Source organism: Bos mutus, chromosome 28 (assembly GCF_027580195.1).
Source record: "Bos mutus isolate GX-2022 chromosome 28, NWIPB_WYAK_1.1, whole genome shotgun sequence".
Lineage (NCBI taxonomy): Eukaryota > Metazoa > Chordata > Mammalia > Artiodactyla > Bovidae > Bos > Bos mutus.
The window spans coordinates 29952664-29977449 of NC_091644.1; the positions used below are offsets into that span (position 1 = coordinate 29952664).

The 24786-nt window shown below is 42.2% G+C and overlaps 1 protein-coding gene across 1 annotated transcript in view; it reads left to right on the top strand.

Annotated features, from left to right (window-relative positions):
- The window catches only part of ANK3 (ankyrin 3), a 376954-nt gene extending 363330 nt beyond the window's left edge, over positions 1-13624 (top strand). Inside the window, 1 exon segment of the mRNA XM_070364655.1 lies at positions 12195-13624. The gene's annotated coding sequence lies outside the window, so the exon portion shown is untranslated.
- The last annotated feature ends 11162 nt before the right edge of the window (positions 13625-24786 follow it).

Sequence of the window (24786 nt, forward strand, 5' to 3'; positions counted from 1 at the left end):
ATATCCCATCAGAGATTACTATATGCCAGGTAAGATCATTACATACATTACCTCATGTAGTCCCCAAAACAATGCTATAAGGTAAATACTATTATCCCTTTTTTAATAAAGGAGGAAACTGAAGTTTGGAAGAATTAAATGACTTACCCAAGGTCTGTAGCTAATGAGCAAAAGAATAAAACTTGAACTTATCCAGAGCCTAGCTCTTAACTGTTACTCATACTAATAGTTAAACAATATTTGATTATTATCAGAAACCTAAAAGCATTTTGAATCAGAGACATATGTAAAGGCAACCTGCAGTAAATTTCTTCATACAGTACACAGTGAAAATACTCAGTGTTTTGGTTTTGGTTTTTAAAATAAAACAAACCTTCCTACCATAATCTCCAAATGTTTACTTTAAAAATGCCATTAGAGAACTGATTAGTGAGGCTGTGGCATGAGAAGGCCCCCAGATATATGTCATAAAAGACTGTGGAACAGCTGCATTTTATACCTTGAGGGAAATGCTCAAGATCGCACAGCCACGTAGAAGCCAGGAGCAGCAACAGCACCCAGGCCTGCTGGGGAAATACTTTATTACCTGAGGTCAAAACGTTGACTCATTTCATTCATGTCTTCAAAAAGTATTTGACCTTCTACCTGGCTTAGAGTGAAAAACCTAGATACACAGAGGTGAATAAAACCTCCATGGCCTCTGCCCTTTTACATCTCTCAGCCTGCAAAGGGGAAAGAGATGGGACACATGTTGTCTAAGGGCTAAAAATACAAAGTCCAAGATCCAAGGAAGAATAACACAGGAACATATTTAGACTTGGGGGCTGGGGAAAGTCATGCCATTTATGCTAAGGCTTCATAGGTACCACCAGCAATGAAAACGGGAAGGACAGCGGCGCGGCCTCAGGAGGGCTGGAGCGGCCCCGCGCCCCGCCGTCCGGGAGCCGCAGCTACCTCAGCCGCCCGCGCGCGGGTCCCCGCCGGCTGCCTTCGCCGCCTGTCCGGCCGCGGGTCGGGCCTAAGTTTTAAAAAAAAAAAAAAGAAAGAAAACGGGAAGGAAAAGAGGACTCCAAGCAAAGGGTACAACATCTGCAAGGGCCTTGAGGTAGGAAAAGGCCTAACACATTTCAGGACATGAAAGATCAGTGCCCCAGAGCCTGGTGAGCTGGTGGTGACTCAGGCAGGCCCATGATGAAATGAGAAATGCTTCCTCATAGGCCAGACTATAGGATTTGGATTTCATTAAAAAAAAAAAAAAGACATTGAAGCCTTTGAAAGATTTTAAGCAAGAGCCTGACTTTGTTTTTTTTTTAAACACATCAGCTATGTAGAGAAGGATTGGAGGGAAAACAAGAATAAACTGAAGGGGATGAGCTAGGATATCATTGCTATCGTCCAGCTAAGCCACACGATGACAGGGCTAGGACCTGGGCTGTAGTTTTAGGAAAGTCGACAGTATCTGATGGCTTGGAGGTAGGATGGAGAAGAGTTGAATCAAGAATGACACCAGGTTCCAAGTATAAGCAAGTGGGTGGTGGAAAAAGGAACAGGATGGGTTTTGAAAGTATCAAGAACTCAGGCCATTTGTCAGTCCGTAAGTCTGGAGCTCTGAGGAAAGATTGTGACTTGACATATAAAAATGAGTGTTATCACTCAAGAGGTGAGTCCTGAATATCAGAGAAAGGGAACACCAGAGAATAGATGTGATTACCTAGGGAGAAAGTGAACGTGAGCAAAGAAGGGGCTCAGGATTGAGCCGCAAAGAACAACATTTTGAAGAGAACAGAGCTTTAGAAGGTTGCCTCTGACCTCTTCCTTCCTAGAGATCTCCAAGCTGTTCTATCTGTTCTGATCTAAAACTGCCTACATAGTCAGCCTTGGCCCTCCAGCATATTTGTTTGGTTTTACCGTTAAATATTTTAATCCTTGCAGTTTAATATCAGTGGATAAAAGAAACTTTCCTGTAATGCAGCTTGGCTGATAAGCTTTTATAAATAAGTGATCACACACACTTAGAGCCCCTTTACTCTTAGCATGTGGCACTCACTGTGTTTGTGATCGAGAGTCCCACGTTTAAGGCGTTATCCTAATACAACTCAGCCATAACAAAGAGTGGAATAATGTCATTTGCTGCAACATGGATGGATCTGGAGATCATCACACTAAGGTGAACAGGGAAGACGCATCACCTATATGTGACATCTTAAAAAGGAAATACAATGAACTTATTTCCAGGACAGAAAGAGACTCACAGACGTGGAAAACATGCATATGGTTATAAAAGGGAAAACAGGGCTGAGGGAAGGAGAAATTAGGAGATTGGAATTGATACACTGCTGCTGCTGCTGCTGCTGCTGCGTCGCTTCAGTCGTGTCCGACTCTGTGCGACCCCATAGATAGCAGCCCACCAGGCTCCCCCGAACCTGGGATTCTCCAGGCAAGAACACTGGAGTGGGTTGCCATTTCCTTCTCCAATGCATGAAAGTGAAAGGGAAGTTGCTCAGTCGTGTCTGACTCTGTGCGACCCCATAGACGGCAGCCCACCAGGCTCCTCCATCCATGGGATTTTCCAGGCAAGAGTACTGGAGTGGGGTGCCATTGCCTTCTCCATTGATACACTACTATATATAAAATAATCAACCAGGGCCTACTGTATAACACAGGGAACTATACTCAATATTTTGTAATAACATATACAAGAATCTGAAGAATAGATATGTATGTGTATGTGTACACATATATATATAAAATCACTTTGATGTATACCTGAAATTAACACAACTTTGTAAATCAACTTTCCTTCATATATATAAATTGAAAAAAGACATTATCCCAAGCATTGCTACTTACTTGAGGACATATAACTACAGTCTAGACCAAGAGGCAAACATGACTGTAAACAACACAAGTCAAAACACAGAGCTATAGTAAAAGATATAAACAGATTGCTAGGAGAATTCACTGGAAGATGTAATAAACTCCAATGGAGGAGAGCTTGCAAAGCTTCTCGGAAGTGCATATTTAAAGTGGCTTCTGAAGACAGAGTAGGATTTAAGACTGGGCAGTGTGATGATACGTGCTATGCTCGCAACTGTGGCCTTTATCCTAGAGACAATAGGGTACCACTGGAAGTGTTGTGGTAGGAGAATAATACAGTCAGATGGGAGTTAGATAACCCTAGCGGTAGGAAAGGGAGTTAGTGGGAGGAGAGTTCCAACACGAGGAACCCAGTTACGAGACACAATGAGGGCCTGAACCCGGGCAGAGAGAACAGAAAGTTGAGGGCAGATGTGAGGAACATTTTAGAAGCCTAACAACCGGATTAACTCTATAGAGGGAGTGAGATTGTGAACTTGTGTGTAATCACTAACAAAAATATAGACCCTAAGAGGAGAAAAATAAAATTTGAGATTGAAATCGGTCAATCTGTAGTGCTTCAGTTTGTCAGTAATGAGGAAGAGAAATGGAGGCTAATGAGCTTAATGTGGTATAGAAGTGGCCTGAGTGAAGATAAACCACAGGCTCACTAGCTGTGTAAGCCTGACTAACCTATTTAACTTCTCTGCCTTAATTTCTTGGCCTCTATTAGGATAAGAGTAACATATCTCATAGAGTTGTTGCTAGAATTAAATGAGTTACTCTATGTAAATCACTTAAAATAGTGACTGGCAAGCCCATAGTAAGCACTCAGCTATTATTATTAATAGTAGTGTTAAGAGAAGTGGGGTCAGGGATATAAATCAGGAGTTTGGGATTAACACATACACTACTATATATAAAATGCTGGCCACCCACTCCAGTGTCTTGCCTGAAAATCCCCATGGACGGAGGAATGTGGTGGGCTACAGTTCATGTGGTCATAAAGAGCTGGACACGACTGAGCAACTGAGCAACAGTAACAGTATATATTAAACAGGTAAACAACAAGGGCCTACTCTGTAGCACAGGAACTATACTCAGTATCTTGTCATTACTATACTGGAGAAGGGAATGGCAAACCACTTCAGCAGTCTTGCCTTGAGAAGCCCGTGGACATGTATGAAAAGGCAAAAAGATATGACACTGAAAGATGAACACCCCAGGTCAGTAGGTTTCCAATATGCTACTGGAGAAGAGCAGAGAAATAGCTCCAGAAAGAATGAAGAGGCTGGGCCAAAGCAGAAACAACGCCCAGTTGTGGATGTGTCTGGTGGTGAAAATAGACTCTGATGCTGTAAAGAACAACATTGCACAGGCACCTGGAATGTTAGATCCATGAATCAAGGTTAACTGGAAGTGGTCAGACAGGAGATGGCAAGAGTGAACATCAACATTTTAGGAATCAGTGAAATGAAATGGATGGAAATGGGTGAATTTAATTTAGATGACCATTCTATCTACTACCGTGGGCAAGAATCCCTTAGAAGAAATGGAGTAGCCCTCACAGTAACAATAGAGTCCAAAATACACTACCCGGGTGCAGTCTCAAAAACAACAGAACGATCTTGATTCGTTTCCAAGGAAACCATTCAGTATTACAGTAATCTCAATCTATGCTCCAATCACTAATACTGAAGAAGATGAAGTTGAATGGTTCTATGAAGACCTACAAGATCTTCTATAACTAACACCAAAACAAAAAAGATGGCCTTTTCATCATAGAGGAGTGGAATGCAGAAGTAGGAAGTCAAGAGATACCTGGAGTAACAGGCAAATTTGGAGAATAAAATGAAGCAGGGCAAAGGCTAACAGAGTTTTGCCAAGAGAACACACTGGTCATAACAAACACCCTCTTGCAACAACACAAGAAACGACTTTACACATGGACATCACCAGGTGGTCAGTACCAAAATCAGGCTGATTATGTTCTTTGCAGTCAAAGATGGAGAAGTTCTATACAGTCAGCAAAAACAAGACTGGGAGTTGACTGAGGCTCAGATCACCAACTCCTTATTGCAAAATTCAGATTTAAATTGAAGAGAGTAGGGAAAACCACCAGGCCATTCTGGTATGACCTAAATCAAATCCCTTAGGATTATACAGTGGAAGTGACAAATAGATTCAAGAGATTGGATCCAATAGAGAACCTGTAGTACGATGAGGTTTATAATATTGTGCAGGAAGCGGTGACCAAAACCATCCCTAAGAATAAGAAATGCAACAAGGAAAAATGGTTGTCTGAGGAGGCCTTACAAATAGCCAAGAAAAGAAGAGAAACAAAAGGCAAAGGCAAAAAGGAAAGATAAACCCATCTGAATGCAGAGTTCCAAATTGCAAGGAGAGATACGAAAGCCTTCTTCAGTGAATAGTGCAAAGAAATAGAGGAAAACAATAAAATGGAAAAGACTAGAGATCTCTTCAAGAAAATTAGAGATATCAAGGAAACATTTCATGCAAAGATGGGCACAATAAAGGACAGAGATAGTATGGACCTAAAATAAGCAGAAGATATTAAGAAGAGGTGGCAAGAATGCACAGAAGAACTGTACAAAAAAGGTTTTAATGACCCAGATAACCACAATAGTGTGCTCACTCACTTAGAGCCAAACATCCTGGAGTGTCAAGTCAAGTGAGCCTTAGGAAGCATTACTACGAACAAAAGCTAATGGAGTTGATGGAATTCCAGCTGAGTTATTTCAAATCCTAAAGGTTGATGCTGTGAAAGTGCTGCACTCAATATGTCAACAAATTTGGAAAACTCAGTAGTGGGTGGCCACAGGACTGGAAAAGGTCAGTTTTCATTCCAATCCCAAGGAAGGGCAATGCCAAAGAATGTTCAAACTACCACACGATGGTACTCATTTCACATGCTAGCAAGGTAATGCTCAAGATCCTACAAGCTAGGCTGTAACAGTATGTGAACCAAGAACTTCCAGATGTACAAGCTGGATTTAAAATGGGCAGAGGAACCAAAGATTAAATTGCCAACATTCACTGGATCATAGAGAAAGCAAGAGAGTTCCACAAAAACACCTACTTCTTCTTTATTGACTATGTGAAAGTCTTTGCCTGTGTGAATCACAACATACTGTGGAAAATTCTTAAAGAGATGGGCATGCAAGACCACCTTAGCTGCCTCCTAAGAAACCTGTATGCAGGTCAAGAGGCAACAGAATATTACATGGCACAACAGACCGGTTCCAGATGAGGAAAGGCGTACGTCAAGGCTGTATATTGTCACCCTGCTTATTTAACTTATATGCAGAGCACATCATGCGAAGTGCCAGGCTGGATGAAGCACAAGATGGAATCAAGACTGTTGGGAGAAATATCAATAACCTCAGATATGCAGATGACACCACCCTTATGGCAGAAAGTGAAGAACTAAAGAGCCTCTTGATGAAAGTGAAAAAGGAGAGTGAAAAAGTTGGCTTAAAAGTCAGCATTCAGAAAAGTAAGATCACGGCATTCAGTCCCATCACTTCATGGCAAATAGATGGGGAAACAATGGAAACAGTGACAGACTTTATTTTCTTAGGCTCAAAAATAATTGCGGACAGTGATTGTAACCATGAAATTAAAAGACACTTGCTCCTTGGAAGAAAAGCAATGACCAATCTAGATAGCGTATTTAAAAGCAGAGACATCACTTTGATAACAAAGGTCCAGATAGTCAAAGCTATGGTTTTTCCAGTAGTCATGTACAGATGTGAGAATTGGTCCATAAAAAGGGCTGAGTTCTGAAGATCAATGCTTTTGAACTGTGGTGCTGGAGAAGACTCTTGACAGTCCCTTGGACTGCAAGGAGATCCAACCAGTCAATCCTAAAGGAAATCAGTTCTGAATATTCATTGGAGGCACTGATGCTGAAGCCCCAGTATTTTGGCCACTTGACACAAGGAACTGATTCGTTGGAAAAGACGCTGATGCTGGGAAAGATTGAGGGCAGGAGGAGAAGGTAGCAACAGAGGATGAGTTGGTTGGATGGCATCATCGACTCAACTGACTTGAGTCTGAGCAAACTCTGGAAGACAGTGAAGGACAGGGAAGCCTGGAGTGCTGCAGTCCATGGAGTCACAAAGATTTGGACACAACTGAGCAACTAAACAACAACAACAACCTGTGTGTGTGTGTATACATATATATAGGTATGTGTGTGTTTGTGTATATATATAAACATATATATTAAACACTTTGCTCTACACTTGAAACTAACACAACACTGTAAATCAACTATACTTCAATTCTTTAAAAATGACGTAAATTTTTAAAAAAGAAAAGAGGTGAGAAGAGAGCCAAGAACAGCACCTGGAAGATCCTGGGTTTAGGAGGCCAGTGGGCTGAGCAGCGGCAGCCAGCTGTGCTAGAATACAGCAGTGGGAGAGGTCGGAACAGCAGCATCACTGAAATCCTCCGTGTGTCACGTTGGTTTATACTTCAGAACACTGTTATTTTCTATCACTTGTTTCTCATAGTATCCCTGGGAAACCAGTAGAATAGATATTCTCATTCCTCTTTAATATAGACAGCAGAATCGATGAGGTTGTAGTTAATGACAGAAACGGATTTTAACTCCGGCTTCCTGATTCTGCTTCCAGGAAATCAGAACTCTGCTTTGAATTGTTTCACCCCAAATTCAGGACTCTATCCTCCAGAATATTTTCCAGAATTCATCTGGAGTAGATAATGCTTTTATGTAGCATTTCTTTTCATCTTTCTTACCCTTTAAAAAAAAAATCCCTAATTGTCTAAAAGCAGGGCTCAATAGCCAGGTAGCTTGACTTCCAGTTCTGGCTCTCCCACACACTAAATGCACTGCCAGTATAATAGCCCTGTGGCTCTGCTTCCTTATTTGTAAAATGGAAGAAATAGTACCTCATGGTTATTAGGATTAAACAAGCTAATCCCCCTTAGAGCAGTGCCTGGCACATCATAAACATTTAATAATGACGACAATATTTAGTTAGTTGCCCTACTAAGTTAACTATAAAATGAGCACTGTATTTTTCTTCCACTGCCAACATGTACATCAATACTTTCCCAATAATTTCTTTTTTTAAAACTGGCCCTGTTACCTCAGATATTTTTTAATCAGAAGTCACTAGAAGAGAACAAACAAAAATTAAGTCTCACTTATTGGTATTAGTTGAAGAACAAATCTACATAAACTGGGAATCATTTTTAAATTACACAATTAGCATTACATAAAGTAATTAGAATTAACACTTAGGAAAAAATGTTCTTAGCCTCATGACTTCCTTAACAAGAGAGAAAAAGAGAAGGGAATGGAAGAGAGAAGTGGGTTAGGAAGAGAAGAACTAGAACAACAAATTCTCTGTTATCAGTGAGCTATAGGGAAGGCATATCAGAAAAGGCTTTCTTTAAGGCGTAACAGAGCTCAGTCTTTAAATGAATAAGAGTTAGCCTGCAAAGGTGGGTCTCACTAGGGAGAAGATAGCCCAGAGGTTCAAGAAGATGGCATTTGAAACACACTTAGAGGGTAAAGAGGAGTTAGAGATAAATGAAGATGGCAGCAGGGGATTATAGGTGGATACAAAATCATTAGCAAAGAAAAGGAAATTGGAAACCAACTGGGATGATGACTGGCATGTAGTCTAGATTCTCTAGATCTTCGAAGTGTGATCTGTGGACCAGCAGTATCAGCATCATCCAGGAGTCTTATTAGAAATGCAGAAACTCCTGGCTCACCCTGACCTACCCGATCAGAATCCACTTTAGAAGATCCCTGGGTGGTAGGTATGCAGTTTAAGCCGTGGGAAGCACTGCTTCAGAACATATTACTGGCTCTTAATCTGGGTGGAACACTGGAATCATCTACAGGTTGTTTGTTTTTTTTTTAAAGTTTTTATGCTGTGCGCCACCCAGCTGATATGGGATATGGCCTGGATACTGGGATTTTTTTTAAATCTCCCCAGATAACTCTAATGTGTATCCAAGTTTGAGAACCAGTGGAGATTGTTAAACAGTGATTTTCAGTGGCGAGTACGGGCAGTAAGCATGAAAAGATTTATTGGGCTGAACTGCAGAGAGCTAAAGGTGTAAGGGGGTGGGTGGGTGTGTGTGTGGGTGTGTGTGTGATGTTGCTGTTACTTTGTTTTTAGTTAGGTACTAGCGGTTAAGTAGCACTCTGCAGAGAGCTCAATTTGTAAGGGCCGTGGGTGTGTGTGTGTGTGTGGATGTGTGATGTTGCTGTTAGTTTGTTTTTAGCTAGGCACTAGTGGTTAAGTACCACTATTACATGAACCTATAAAGGAAAAGTTGGTTTTAACCAAAGGTGTAAGGGTTATGTGTGTGTGATGTGCTTTTAGTTTGTTTTTAGCTAGGCACTAGATGGCAACCCACTCCAGTGATCTTGCCTGGAGAATCCCAGGGACGGGGGAGCCTGGTGGGCTACCGTCTATGGGGTCGCACAGAGTCGGACACGACTGAAGTGACTTAGTAGTAGTAGTAGCCCTGGTAAGCTGCACTCCATGGGGTCACTAAGAGTCGGACACGACTGAGCGACTTCACTTTCCCTTTTCACTTTCATGCACTGGAGAAGGAAATGGCAACCCACTCCAGTGTTCTTGCCTGGAAAATCCCAGGGACGGGGGAGCCTGGTGGGCTGCCGTCTATGGGGTCGCACAGAGTCGGACACGGCTGAAGCGACTTAGCAGTGGTTAAGTACCACTATTACATGAACCTATAAAGGGAAAGTTGGTTTTAACCAAAGGTGTAAGGGTTGTGTGTGTGTGCGATGTGCTTTTAGTTTGTTTTTAGCTAGGCACTAGGGGTTAAGTACCACTATTACATGAATCTATAAAGGAAAGGTTGATTTTAACCTACATATATATTCCTGACTTGAAAATGTGATGAAGAAAGTACAACATTCATCTGTGAAATATAAACTGCCTTGAAAATCCAATGAATAGTTCTTTTTTGACATTTTAAATTTCTTAACAAATGTATACTGAAATAACTAAATAAAACGATTGGTTTTCTGAGTTGTTTTCCACTACACTGGGGTTTGAAAAGCATGAAAACCCAAAGACAGATTTCTAAATGCAAATGCCTCAAACTCAGGTCCATTATTTAAACCCAGACACAGAAGATGACTCAAATTCTCTTTCCGAAATGTCATCTTGAGGGAGCCTGCTCTTGCACCTTTCCATCAGATGGCGATCTCATCACAGTTTATACAGACTGTCACTGTTGTGTAAGAACCCAGAGCCACTCTGCCAAGATGCTTATGCTTTTTGTGTAACAGTGTCCTTGGCGTACGCTTTTGCCCAATGAATAACATTCTTACACCCCATGTGGTTGGGGCCTATACACCCTGACTGTGTGACCAAGAACAAGATAGCTATAAAAGGGAAAGTAACACTCTACTTTTCAAACAATCATTCACATTATACCTGGATATAAATAGGTGTAAGTAATAGATTTTTTTTAATTATAGAAACATATCCACTATTTCTAGCAAGATAATGTTTGCTTGCATTGAGGTGATAAGAGAAAGACCTTGCTTCTTACTGCAAGATTAAGTGGGAAGCTGGATTGGTTTTTGGAAGATGAGGCCAAACAGAGCTGAACTGGGTTGTAGTGATGATCACATAGCTATATATATTTATTATTAACCTATATTTACAATAGATAAATTATATGGTATATAAATTCTGTATCAGTTAAGCTGTAAAAAGTTGAGGGGGGCAGTGTTCAGTTAGAAGAAAATTGCTGAGAGGTTTCCCTAAGAAAACGAAGTGAGATCACTGGAGTAGCATTATCATAGAGCCATCTAAGAAGCCTGGTGCCTGCAAGATTAGGAATAGACAGTAAAAGCAGAGGTGAGAAAATCCTGATCTTCTTACTCTAATGTGCACACTCTCTGGGACACGGCCTGCTCAGATGACTCACTTTCCTTCTCTGGAACTACTGCAGAGTCATGGGTGTGGGGCAGGTGTTCAAATCACCCCAGAAGGAACTGACACTTTGATGTTCTTGGCTCCAAGCATTAGTGACCTGGGGCAGGGAGGTCAGTAGGTTTTTAATACAAAAAAGGAAGGCAGAACCATAGTGGGGCAGACAGAGGAAGTACTGCACTAAGATGTTTGCAGAACCCCAGGATATTCCATCTAAAGGCAAAGAGACTTGTCTGGGGTACGTAAACAACCTCAGGGTCACTGAGAGCTATCTTAAACACCAACAGAAGCAGAATTCTAAAGGTTCTCCTGAACCAGCAGAAATCATCTGTGGCATGTGAACGAATAGGGTTGTTCCCAAAATTCGCCTTGCCTGACTCGCCTTTTCTCTAGGGGCTATGTCTTGTTCTCAGGCAGGCACTCAGTGTCACCTTCTCACACTGAGCAGGAGGAACGGATGTTTGCAGGAAGAATTTTGTGTTGTGGAGGAGGCGTTCCTACCAAGAACAATTCTGCATAGGAGTATGAACACCTCTGGCAAAGGAGGTTAATTTATTTTGATGTATTAAGACTGGTTATAAAACATTGATGCAGGTATAATCAGATAGGACAAGATGTTCTCAGTGGAGCCTCCATAAAAAATCTCAAGTAAAATTAATCTATCCTATAATGACTGATGTGAGGCAGGAGAAAAAAAATATATTCTTTGCAATGGCATAAAATAGTCATGAATTTGAATTTGCATATGGAAAAGCAATTTCATAGTAACCAAAGTAATGAGACTGTTCTCCCTTTATGAAAGGTAGCACTTTGTTGGAGAAGAGACTTAGCATAAAACAAACAGGCATGATTCAGGACCTCCATCCTGACTGTATCCCTGGTCCTGTGTGCCCTTAAAAACCCCATATATTTTGGTGGAAATCTCAGAGCACTACTCTCAGCCTCTGTATTTCACAGATAAGACCAAGGTCCAGAGGTCTGCAAATGGCTTTCCCCAGTACCTGATGAGTGATCTGAGCAACAGAGACAGAACCAGAAGAGGGTCTTTCTAACTCAATCCCCGAAACCCCTAATACAGAAAGTAATGTTCTGTGGAGGGTCCAGGGTCACCCAGAGAAGGTCACTGCCTTCTAAAAGCTTTCCAGCACACCTCAGGGCTTTGTCCTCTGACACATCTAGCAAATCACCTCAGTCAAAAGCATGTTAAACCACTCCATTAGGAAGTCGAGGGCCCCCATTCTCTGAGGCTTTTCTGTTGAATGGCAAGGGAGACTTCAGCAACTTCTTTAAAAAGGGGGGGGTGGGTAGCAAGGGAAAGAAAGCTAAACTCAACACCTATTGTTTCTCTTTCCACAGGATCATGTGTTTTTACTGCCAGTATTGAGAAATTCATGGAAGTTGTCAGCAGGAAGTAAAAATTTACAGAGAAGGGTATATGTGTTTGCCGCTTCCACACATTAATGGCATGATTTTTTTTTTTAACGCAAAAAGAAAAAGGAAAAAAAAACCACCCACATTTTAATTTAGCATGAGCCAATTTACAGAGCATGGAAATTCACTTTCATTCCCAGGATTGGCACGTATGCAATTAGCAATGCAGTGTATATACAAGAAGCCATGCTGTTAACAGTTTATCTCAAGTAATTTGGTGTCATTTATAAAAGGAAGAAATTTCTGCCGCCAGAAGGGACAGAAGGAGAAGGAGATGGAATGATCAAATCACGGAGAAACACTAAAATTACTGAATCCACAACAGCTCGCCTTATTTTTCTTGGACCCAAACTGTCAGGGTATAAACACTATTTGTTTCTTTTTTAAAACATCTATAGTTTTGCTGTAAATAATAACACTGTATAAATTCTAACAGAAAAATAGAATAAATGTTGATAAGGCACTGCCTCTTAGAACACAAACAGAATATTGCAAATGCATTTAACATAATAGGGGTCTCAAGTGACTTCACCCTAGAAGAGGGAGGAGGGTTAATGGGTGGGGGGATCTTCACTGATTCTTGTACATTAGCAATTATAATGTTTGTATATGCAAAACTGCTAGCTTGATTTAAAAAAAAAAAACACAACAAATCTTTAAAATCTGCTGCAAATTTAAATAATTCCCCAAATGAGGAATTCTGTAGTTCTGTGAAAAAAAATTTTTCTTCAGAATACTAATATTTTGATGCATGTGTATCACCTTATTTTGATTAAATCTTTTCCAATTTTGCAAACACTACAGTATACTGCAACACAGAAGATTTTATCTGTAAACACAAAGCCCTTCATCTAATATTTGTTGCTCTTGCCAATTTTTCAATGAAATGATCTAAAAATGAAAAAAAAAAAAAAACCTATACAGTAGTTGCTTTAGGGGGAGGGGGGTGCTCTTAGTGCTTAAAAGGGTAATGCTTGCCGCTTTAGAGGTGGATGGTGCTCAAAAGAGGCCCCCATCAGGGGTGTTTTAAATGGACTGAACAGAATTCTTAGCTAGTAGAATGGCAGCACGCTGTAAAATTACTCCTGTTTCGTGTACTGGCTATAAGATGTAGACACCTTTCAGTAAGCCAATCACTTGTAACCATTCTCGCCATGTCATACTAGGTTAATAAGGCTGCTGTGTTTTAAAGGGCATTTTTATTTGGGTTTTGGTGAAATCCTTTAATTTGTTGATTATATTCATATAAAATCAGCATTCATTGACACATAGCTCTAATGACATATGTATGAAAAACCATACACTGGATGACCTAGTCGATTATTTAAAGCAAAAATAAATTGTGTTAAACTCTTCACCTATCTGTGCTCTAAAGTGTCCTTGTGTTCTCTGACAAAAGGTAAACTACCTTAACTCCTTGTCACGCGGCCACAGTTGTCCTCTTCACCAGCTTCCCTTGTGCTTCTGGCTCTGATCACTGAAGAGACAGTCCCCAGGGTTCAGTCGTGTCCTGCCAACTCCCAACTTAACACAAGTTCTGTGCATTTCATGGAGAAGCCAAAAATTAGACGACTGACAAGCAATCTTTGCCCACATCTGGTTTGAGCTGCCCCCGAAATGCGGAGAATTAACAGCTGTTAACAGCTGACAGGTCCAGAAGTTGTAAAAGAGCACCTCCAGGAACCATCCCTACACCATAGGCTTGTAGCCCGTAAAGCAATTGTTTTAAAGTTGACATCCACTGTCAGTACTTGTAAGCTGGGCGATTTCACCCAAATTTCTAACTTCTCTGGAAAAGCATGATTTGTAACCACAGGCCTCATTGCAGCAAGCTGCTGCCCCTGCCCTCTCCAGCCAGGCCTGTGGTCTCCAGGAACCACAGTCCCAGCCCTGCTTCTTAGGCCATGAGCCCTGACTGGCCTCGTAGGAGCTGGAGTCTGTGATCAGATGCTGCATGACAAGCTCAACAAGGGCAGAGACCATGGCTGCTTTAATTCTTATCCTAGTCCAGAGCCTGGCATACAGTAGTGGTGGTAGCAGCAACTAGGGTCATCATTGCTAAAACTGGGACACTCACGATATGCCAGATAAGTATGTTGCCTTCATTAACTCAGTGCTCATAACTACTTTATGAGTAGATACTATCTTTGATAGTAATAGTCCCTGTATAAATATTCAGTGGGTGCTTAGAGCCATTCAGCAGTGTCACAGGCTGCCTGTTATTTAGGATTATTGCCAAAGGGGATGTTGTTCCCAATTGGGTTTCAATATAAATGCAGAACACATGTATCGGGAATCACTGTGCATAAAGATTGAGGCCAGACTGCATTTGCATAGTATCCCAAATAAAAAGGTATTTATTTGGCACACTTACCCCTGCACCAAAATCGTCTACCATGAGCAAACCAAGACCCCTGAAACTTGCCCCCAAAGCCTATCTTTGTAAAACCAAAGTATCCTAGCTTCCCATTTAAGTGTTATGAATTTCTGACTCACAGTCCTTGACAGATATTTATCCTAAACTAGAAATCCAATGAAGTGTACTTATCTGCGTATTAAACGGCTGTTACATTATGTTTGTATACCTGAAAACTTGACTTTAGAGACATGTGATGGGCTAAACTTCAGGTCAAGCAGAAGTTCATAAATTTACTCAAAAAAAGAAGTATCCAAAGTAGGATAATCAAGATTTTACTTGCATATATATGTGTCTATGTATATATTTATATATGTATGCATGGATTGAATGCGGGCATACGTCATATACAGTCTTCAGCCTGCTGGCTTATAAAAATGTATTTTAGCTTTTCCTTGATTTATATTGCTGTAAAAGAAAAATGAACTGTGACTGATAGATTCCTGATATTTGCTGTGTTTTTCAATTTTATATTCCTACCAAATCCCTGAGTTTCTTAAATTTAAATGTATATTATTGTATTGCCAAGTTATGGCACACTATACTGTGCAGGGTTATTTCACCATTTCTAAGAGGGATCTACTGAACACGTAAGGAGCCAGCCTTCTATTAAGAAATTCTGCCTTGGCATCCTGATGTTCCATCATATTCATTTTGGTATCATCCTAGGGTCCCATCAAGACATGTTTTTTTCCAGGGCAAATAAACAAACAAACAAACAAAAGGTGTTTGCTTGCCTTTATTATTATCATGAGTATCAGGTCATGTTCGGCTATACGACAGGGATATGTGAGCAGCCCAGAAATAAAACTCACAGGGAAGATAACTCATCCTGTGAGTCTCTGAAGAAGCCAGTGATCTAAATGCTAACCTCCTATCTGGATGACTCTGGGTATTCTTCATTTGTTAAAGAGGCCCTGGCACATTAAAAGGTATGTGGTTTCCAAGTCACATGGCCTTGCTTCTCTCTCATGAATTAATGATCCAACAGTCCAGAAGTAAATATTTCCAGCGTTGGGATTTGAGTTCTTTCAATAACAGAGACAAAATGTTATCTGGCTAACCATGCATAAATACAAAATAAAAAATAAAACAGTGGACTCTGATGAGCATTCTTAGTAACAGGCCCAATAGCTTTCACTTTTTAAACAATTAAAAGCAGACAGTTCAACACAGAGCAAAAAGAAATTCATCATTATAGCTGCCACATTCGATGACTGATAGTTATGAATAGTAGGGACAACTAGATGAAGAAATTTTATTCTTTATTCCTTGGTGCTTCCTGAGTTAAGGAATAAACACCCTGAGGGGTGCATTTGCAAAGGACATCCTCAGACTCCTTGCCGATTCCCAAGGAGTTCCAAAGCACAGTAGAGATGAATATCCTCAGATGGTTCTAAAGGAGTGAGAGGAACCACTAGGCCACAGGAGGTACCCCAGAAGCAAGAACTATTAGACTTTTTCCCAGGACCACTTTGGAACATCTTGCTGACATCCCAGAAAAACAAGTGATCTCCTTACCTAATTTTTCCTGCCATCCTCGACTGTCACCTTTCTCCCAACATCTAACTCAGGCAAGGGTGTAATTCTGACCGCTGGGAGGGAATGATGACTTGGCAGCTTTTCAAGAGTTCCAGCCTGTGAGGCACACCACGAGGTCCTCACACCACACTGCACACAGTCTGAAGGGAGGGGCTTTGTTTTGTTCTCTGCTGTATCCACAGAACCTAGGATCCTGCCTGACACCTCGTAGAGAGGTGCTCAATAAACATGCCTTGAGTATATAAATGAGCCGATCAACAGATGCCAGAAGGCAAAGAATAGTAAATGGGAAGTGTTACTCTGGGAACAACCTCGTGCCCCACTTTCTTTACAGGCACAAGCAACTGGTGAATCAAAGGAAAGAACTGTTGTTGATCCTAACATGGACTGACTGTGTCACCATCCCGCAGCAGCCCTGTCCAGTTGCATAATCCCCATGTTAGTCACAAACTCTTAAATAACTGGGTTTTAGCTCATAAGCAAACAGCGTATCAGTCACACTGCCGAATCAAGCATCTTTCCCATGGCCCTGGGCTATAGTCCCCATGTTCATCACTGACAGGCCACTGGAAACCACTCGAGAGAGTGGAGAACCCATCACGAGCCATCATCTCTATAAAAAAAGTCAGCCGAGTCTCCTCTCTTTAAAACAAAAATGTTTAGAAGTCTGACTCCCTCAAGATTTCCACCCCCATGTTGTTGAGTATTAGGCTTGTAAAAGACCAGAGGTCCAGAAATGACACTCAAGAAAGTTCTGGACCAAATCTAGCCTACAGCAATGTTTTGTTTGGACCACAAAACGCTTGGGGTGGGGGGGGGAAAGCCAAGATCTTTTAAATATCAGGAGCTAGTAGATGAAAAGTGGAGTTGGTCCTCTTTTTAAAATTCCAAAGAGATGGCAGTGCTGTTTCTGAAATGCCTGCGGACAATAACCCCGCAGAGCAGAAACACCCCTACCTTTGGACAAGCTTGTGTTTTACTGTTCAGCACAGTCCTTCCTTTCCCTGTGGCTTCTCAGACTCAATCTACTTATTCAAGAAGGTGAACTGATGCGATCCTGTTTAAATTCTTCCTTCTCTACAGCAAGTCAAACATCTACCTCATTTTCATCCTGCCTCTTTTGGGGCCAATAAGAAGATGGAATCAAGGAATGAGTGACTGGGAAGGGGAAAATGAATCATGAGGCTCTCCAGATCCATCCATCCATCTCATTCAACAACATGTATTCGCCACCTGCCACTTTTCAAGTGCTTTCCTGGGGACAGGATACATCAATTTCCTGCCCACTGCCTTCAGAATGAGGAGGACATAAACAGCTTCTCCATGAAATCTAAATCTAGGGCTCTTAACGACAGGAAACCCTGGAATGACTTGTGGAAACAAAACTGCTACAGCCTGTCCTCAGCACTATGTGCTGGAGAACAAGGCAAGCCATGAAGGAAGCAGAGGAACCACCCATGCTTCTGAGGTAGCTCCCATGCTTCCAAAGAACACCTGCTCTTCACAGTGAGGGGAAACCGAAGCCTAACAGAAGTGTCAATTTCATTAGAAAACTTTAAAACATTTCAAAGGCATTTAAACAACTCCACAAGATAATACAAGCTGTCTTGCTTCCAAAGATTCTAGATTTAGGTGAAGACAGTTGAAACTTACAACGCGTGCTCGGTGTTCTTCACCTTCCTTATGTTAAAGTGAAAGTGAAGTGAAGTCGCTCAGTCGTGTCCGACTCTTTGCGACCCCATGGACTGTAGCCTACCAGGCTCCTCCGTCCATGGGTAAGTCCCTCCTAATTCTGACATCCTCACAAAGCCTCCCCTGCTGATGCCAACTCACCCCGGCAGCTCAGGTGAACTAAATGAGCACCCCACGAGCACCCAGCATTCAAGTCTACATCCTTGGTTGTTCCTCTGAACACCCTGCACTTCAAGAACAAGGACTGTGTTTTCCACAGTCCCAAGGGCAGAGCAGGGTGCAGCTGCACAGGCCTCACTTATTGTTCTTTATAGTTGTCTCACCAGACTCCAGTGATGCTGTGAGATGCACCGATGGCTCAGTCTGGGCACACACACACTCCACCCACTGGAGTCAGCGCCCGAGCACAGTGACAAGCAGAGCTGGAGCTGCCTCACAGCCTGGAGGCACAGCTACCACAGTTGGTGGGCCTTGCAAGGTGGGGCTGAAAGCAAGTAAATAAAGAGTATCTAAGGAAAAGCCTGAGAAACCTTAACCTATTCAAGGCCACGTGGGTAGGCGTGTACTTCTCTTCATCCTCCCTTTCCTCCTACCTCAATGCCAGTGGCGCTCCGCAGAGTCACTGCTCCCTGGCCTGGTGCTAGAGTGAAGATGATGTGGGGCAGAACCTCGGTCGACCCACAGTGGGCATGCAGTGTGAGTCAGAAATGAACCTTTTTAGTCAGCCTCTGAGATTCTTCAGCCATTTGTTACTATAACATTATCCACTATTAATATACAAGTCACATAGAAGATGAAGGGGTGACGGGCACTGGGTAAGCCCAGTCCCCTTCTAAGGGTCTTCCTTGTGGGAGTACAAGCTCAGCTCTGCAAGATACTCAAGGTTGTTTTTTAATGTTGTCAGTTAATTCTATTTTTTACCCAATACTATTATATAGATTGGGCTTCCAAGGTGGCTCAGTGGTAAAGAATCCGCCTGCCAAGCAGAAGACATGGGTTCAATCCCTGGGTCAGGAAGATCCCCTGGAGAAGGGAATGGCAACCCACTCCAGTATTCTTGCCTGGAGAATTCCATGGACAGAGGAGCCTGGCGGGCCACAGTCCATGGGGTCGCAAAACAGTTGGACACAACTGAGCAGCTAAACAACCACAACAGTTACATAGACCAAACAAAACATGCCTGTGGCCCAACGGTCTTCAATCTCAGCCTCTGACTCTTGGCATTTGCAGAATGAACACGTATCTGGATCATGCTCTACGCGTCTACTGAGATGTGATTCTGATCTACACAGTCTGAAGCTGGTGTGCATAAGCAAGTACCTGAATTCCTGAGTCAGCTAATGGATGACTTTTCCAGCCCCACCTCAATAGAGCTGGGTTGTTCTTTAAGGAATATTGCAAATCCTGAAATTCTGATTAACTATCTGAAAGAGTCTCTTGACTTTTTTTTTTTTAACCTACATTTTACTGGATTTTAGCAAAGAATTATTCTCTGCTTGTCCACCTGGGCCAGATGTGGCTCTGCCCACCTCTATAACCACACCCTCCCATCCTGCCCTACTCTCTGACTACACTCCAGACCGGTGACAAAGCAGAGTCCATGGAGTGGTCTTAGTCTGAGTATTTTTTTGTTGCCTGTTGCAATGAGATACCACAGAAAAAAAAAAAAAAAACCCGATCCAAATTTTAAATTAACTATGTTAATAAGCATGTTCTTCACTGTAGTTGACTTTTTTTTTTTTAATATAGTAAGTCTTTTCTTGAGAAGGAAATGGTGCACAGGCTTACAATCTGGTGCAAGTTCCTTATCTTGCGGCAGACTGGTGCTCCGCATAGCACAGTTCTAACCATACTGGCTTCCTCTCTGTTCCTCAAACAATGCCAAGTTCCTCCTCATCTCATTCCCATTTGTACTTACCCTCTGCCAGGGGAACTGTCATCTCAATCTCCAAATGCCCCCTCCTCGGGCCTTCCCTGCACACCCTCTCCAAAGCAGCCTGACACCCACCCCGCAGTATTCTCTGTCACATCACTTTATTTATTCCCTTCACAGCATTTATCACTAGAATCGTCCATTTTGTTTATTTGTACACTCATTTACTGTTCTCCTTATTCACTGCTATGCCCAAAGCCTTTAGCGCAAGCCTGGTACTATTGTAGGAACTCCACATTTGTTGAATAAATGAATGAGGCTTGGAAAGAAGCACAGCCCAGTATGGCTTAGGCCACATATCTGTGAATGCCATGAATGCCAAGGAAAAACAGCAGCATCTTCAGTGACTCATTGTCAAACATCAAAAAGATGTCATTTTTCTGGGAGGGCTGACGGGCTTCCACCCCCAGTGCAGACGTGCTGAGAAGCTCTTTAGAGCTCAACTCCCCCTCCACAGCCTCTTGTCAGAGCTTTGTTACTGTCAGGTTCGTCGTGGTATTTTTCCATCTTGTGCCAAGGCCATGTGATGGGAAGGCTGTTAAAGTCATCTGGCATGTGTCACAGCATCAGAGCTTCAAATGACTCTTTGCATCACTCAAACACAGCCCAGCCCCTGCCAAACTGGTGCTCAAAAATGAGCCATCTTTCTGAAACAAAGATCCTGCTGGTGGAACAGTAACAGAATAGAGAGCCTGCTGCTGCTGCTGCTACTGCTGCTGCTACTGCTGCTGCTGCTGCTGCTAAGTCACTTCAGTCGTGTCCAACTCTGTGCGACCCCATAGACAGCAGCCCACCAGGCTCCTCCGTCCCTGGGATTTTCCAGGCAAGAACACTGGAGTGGGTTTCCATTTCCTTCTCCAATAGAGAACCTACATGTCTACATTTATAATGGCTGCCACTCTTTCTACCCTGAGGGGGCCAACCTGTAGCTGGAATCTAAATTCTCCTTTAGCTTCACAAGAGTCAAAAATCCAGTGCTACAGGGCTTGGTACAGGCATTACAGAGTAGTAGGAACTGGGGGAAACTGGACAGCAGGCGCCCCAACCAAAACCACTCTGGTTTGCTAGCTCTAACAAAATATTAAAAGGCAAGAATGCAGGCCCAGAAACTGTAAGCTGGGTCTTCTGACATTTCAAGAGACATTGGAAATCTCTATGAGGGGATTAAGGTGGTGTGTGGATGCAGATGAATATGGATATACATCAAATTCATCTCCAAAGCAATTTAATTCACACTATGTCCAAGTCACTATCCTAGGCATCTATATCTAGGTATGTCCTAGATACAGCTATGCAGCAAAAGGAAGAAGGAGTGAGAGCTGGGATACATGGACTCCAGAATCTTATCAGAAAACCAAGACATGCCTATAAATAGAACATAAGACAATATGGCGAGTGTTATATAATAAATAAGTATATATGAATAAAGCACAACACAGCCCTGACACACGATAAATCCTACATGTGTTGGCTACCATTGCTGATTGTATTACTACATTATCATTACAATCATGATCTCAGGATTACTCCTGAGCCAGTGAACTAGGCCTAGATGAGAGTCTTCACATATTTTAGGTACTTAATAAATTGAATGAATGAATGCTTGGTGAAAGAGCAGCATTTGCGTTGGGATTTGAAAAATAAGAAAGATTTTAATGTTGTGAAGAAAAGAGGCCAAGCAAAATGAACCAAGAAGCTAGAAGGCTCAAGGCACCCAGAAGCATGAACAAAGTTTGTTCTGGTCAGAACTTGAGCAGAAGGAGCAGGAGGCAAAGATGGAAAGAGCTACTGACTAAGGAGAACCTGGAATGCTACTCAAGACTCCATGTGGGCCACAGTGGGCACTTGAACTCCAGATAAGGCCTCTCTGCAGCCTTCGAGATTGCATCAACAACTCCTTAGCCAAGAGTGAAACTAGTTTTCCAAACTAGTCCCACATTTTAAGGTATTGGAAGCAGAGAACAGCGTTCCACGTGCTTACACGCTTTTACGTAGCTTACATCCTGCTGTACTAGTTATGTGACCTTGGGCATTATACTTAACCTTTATATTTTCCTGGTAGCTCAGACGGGAAAGCATCTGCCTACAATGCAGGAGACCGGGGTTCGGTCCCTGGGTCGGGAAGATCCTCTGGAGAAGGCAATGGCACCCCACTCCAGGACTCTTGCCTGGAAAATCCCATGGATGGAGGAGCTTGGTAGGCTACAGTCCATAGGGTCACAAAGAGTCGGACACGACTGAGCGACTTCACTTTCACTTTACTTTCGCTTTATATTTCTTCATCAGGAAAGGAGGGGTGATGGTTTTATCAACCACAAATGGTAGAAAGGAGATCATCCACATAAAGCACTTCAAAAAAGTCTCTGGTACAAAGTAAAATGCTCCATAAATGTTACCAACGTGTTATGATTGTGGTGATGTTATTATATATGGAGAGGTAAAACAGAGGAAAATGTCTTATGGTTTGTGAGCAGAGGTGCTGATATGAGACCTATGACACCGTCCTTCATGCTCCAGGATGCTACCTGCTGCTTCATGCTCAAATTTGTAATCCAGGCAGCCCCCAGTGCCCACCAAGGTCTCAGGGCTCCAGCAGTCTCCCTCACTCCCACCTTGCTCAGGACCAATAGGCCTCCATTCCCAGCACAGACACCAAAAGAGAGCATCCTGCTAGAAACCCTGTTCAGTCCTCACCACACAGCCCCACCCTTGTCCAAAGTTAGTCACTAACTCCTTCTCTAAGGAAGGAAGGTTCCCACTTGACACAATAGTCTCCAATCTCATTCTTGTTTCTCCAAATCCACTTCCTCTGCTCCACGAGAAAAGAGAAGTGTTTTTTTTGTTGTTGTTGTTCACAGAAGCATAAAATGTGTGGGTATCTGGGGTGAAGAGTGAAGGCTGACTCATGGGAAACTTGTACCCAGACACAATGTTTATAAGCTGGGCCCACAATTGTACCAACAAGTTTAAATAAAAAGATTTTTATTAGTAGATGATTTAACTACCTCTGGATCATCCAAAACAGTGCTAAAGTTCACAGCTTACCAAGTCATAAATGAGAATGAACTCCCTGCAAAAACCAAATCAGATATTCAAATGGAGGGCTGCCCCTTCTGTGTACAGGTTGGGCAGGGGTCCAAACCAGGAGGAACGGATGAGGGATGATGCTACACGAAGGATCCAGGATCACAGGCCAGAGGCAGGGCCACAGGCCTGCGTGATCCCATGAGGACCCTGGGAGGCTCCTGAAAGCAATAACCCAGAAGCCAAGCTGAGTTGGCAACCAAGCAGTCGGGACAGAAAGTGAGTTAGGAAACCAGATTCAGAATTGTTGTCTGCTGCATTGCCTGTTGCCTGAGCCTATTTCTATTACTCTACCTTCAAATGTGGCATCTATCACTCCAGGGGCAACTTAAAGGCACCCTACACCTCAGACACAAGTCCCTTGCAACATACGAAGAACCTCAACAACACTGGTTGTTTTTAATGGTATTGCTAATGAATGGTGAATGGTGACTGATTCACCAGAAATCATTCAGAGCCTATTGGCTTTTTGCAAATGTCTGCTCTACTGTCTTGACCAAGGAAGGAGGCAGTCTTAATTTCAAGGCATTGTTGCTTTTAATTCTTTGCTGCTGTGTAGCCGGTAGGAACTAGTAAGAGCCAAAGGCTCCGAAGACCTAATTTCTCTAGCTTTCCAGGCACTATAAATTTTCCTTGTTTTTTGTCTGTTTTTTTTTTTTAAGTGATAAAATGTAAGTACTAGTTAAAGGGAACTTATCCTACTGTCATAAATTCTCCTGCACAGCAAAGGAAGCCATCAAGAGAAAAGGCAGTCCGAGGAACAGGAGAAAATATTTGCAAACCATATACCTGATAAGTGCTTAATATCCAAAATGCACAAAAAATCGTAATTCAACAGCAAAAAAACAAACAATCCAACTTTTAAATGGGCTAAAGGTTTATATAGACAGTTTTCCAAAGACAATATATAAATGACTGATGAGTACATGAAAATGTGGTCAACATCACTACTTATCAGGGAAATGCAAGTCAAAACCACAATGAGATATCACCTCAACACCTATCAGAATGGCTAATTAACAAAAAGACGAGAGATAACAAGGGCTGTTGAGGATGTGGAGAAAAGGAAACCTTCATGCACTGTTAGTGGGAATGTAAATCGGTACAGCCACTATGGACAACAGTAGAGGGGTTCCTCAGAAAATTAAAAATAGAATTACCTCGTGACCCAGCAATTCCACTTCTGGGCAAGTATCTGAAAAACAATGAAAACACTAACTCAAAAAGATATCTGTACCTATGTTCAATGCAGCACTGTTTACAATAGCCAAGATATGGAACTAACCCAAGTGTCCATTGATGGATGAATGGATAAAGAAAATTCACACACTCACAATGGAATATTATTCAACTATAAAAAAGAAAGCAATCCTGCCATTTTGACAACACTGATGGAGCTTGACAGCATTATGCTAAGTGAAATAAGTCAGATAGAGAAAAATAAATACAATATGATTTCAATTATATCTGAAATCTAAAAAATTGGAAAAAACCAAGCTCATAAATACAGAGAATAGAAACCAAGCTCATAAATATAGAGAAGAGACTGGTGGTTGGCAGAGGTCAAGTGGGGTCTGGGGGAACACAGGTGAAATCCGTCAAAAAGTACAAATTTCCAGTTATAAAATAAGTCCAGGGGATATAGAATACATGATGGAGACTATAGGAACCACTGCTACTGCTGCTAAGTCGCGTCAGTTGTGTCTGACTCTGTGCGACCCACAGACAGCAACCCACCAGGCTCCCCCGTCCCTGGGACTCTCCAGGCAAGAACACTGGAGTGGGTTGCCATTTCCTTCTCCAATACATGAAAGTGAAAAGTCAAAGTGAAGTGGCTCAGTCGTGTCCGA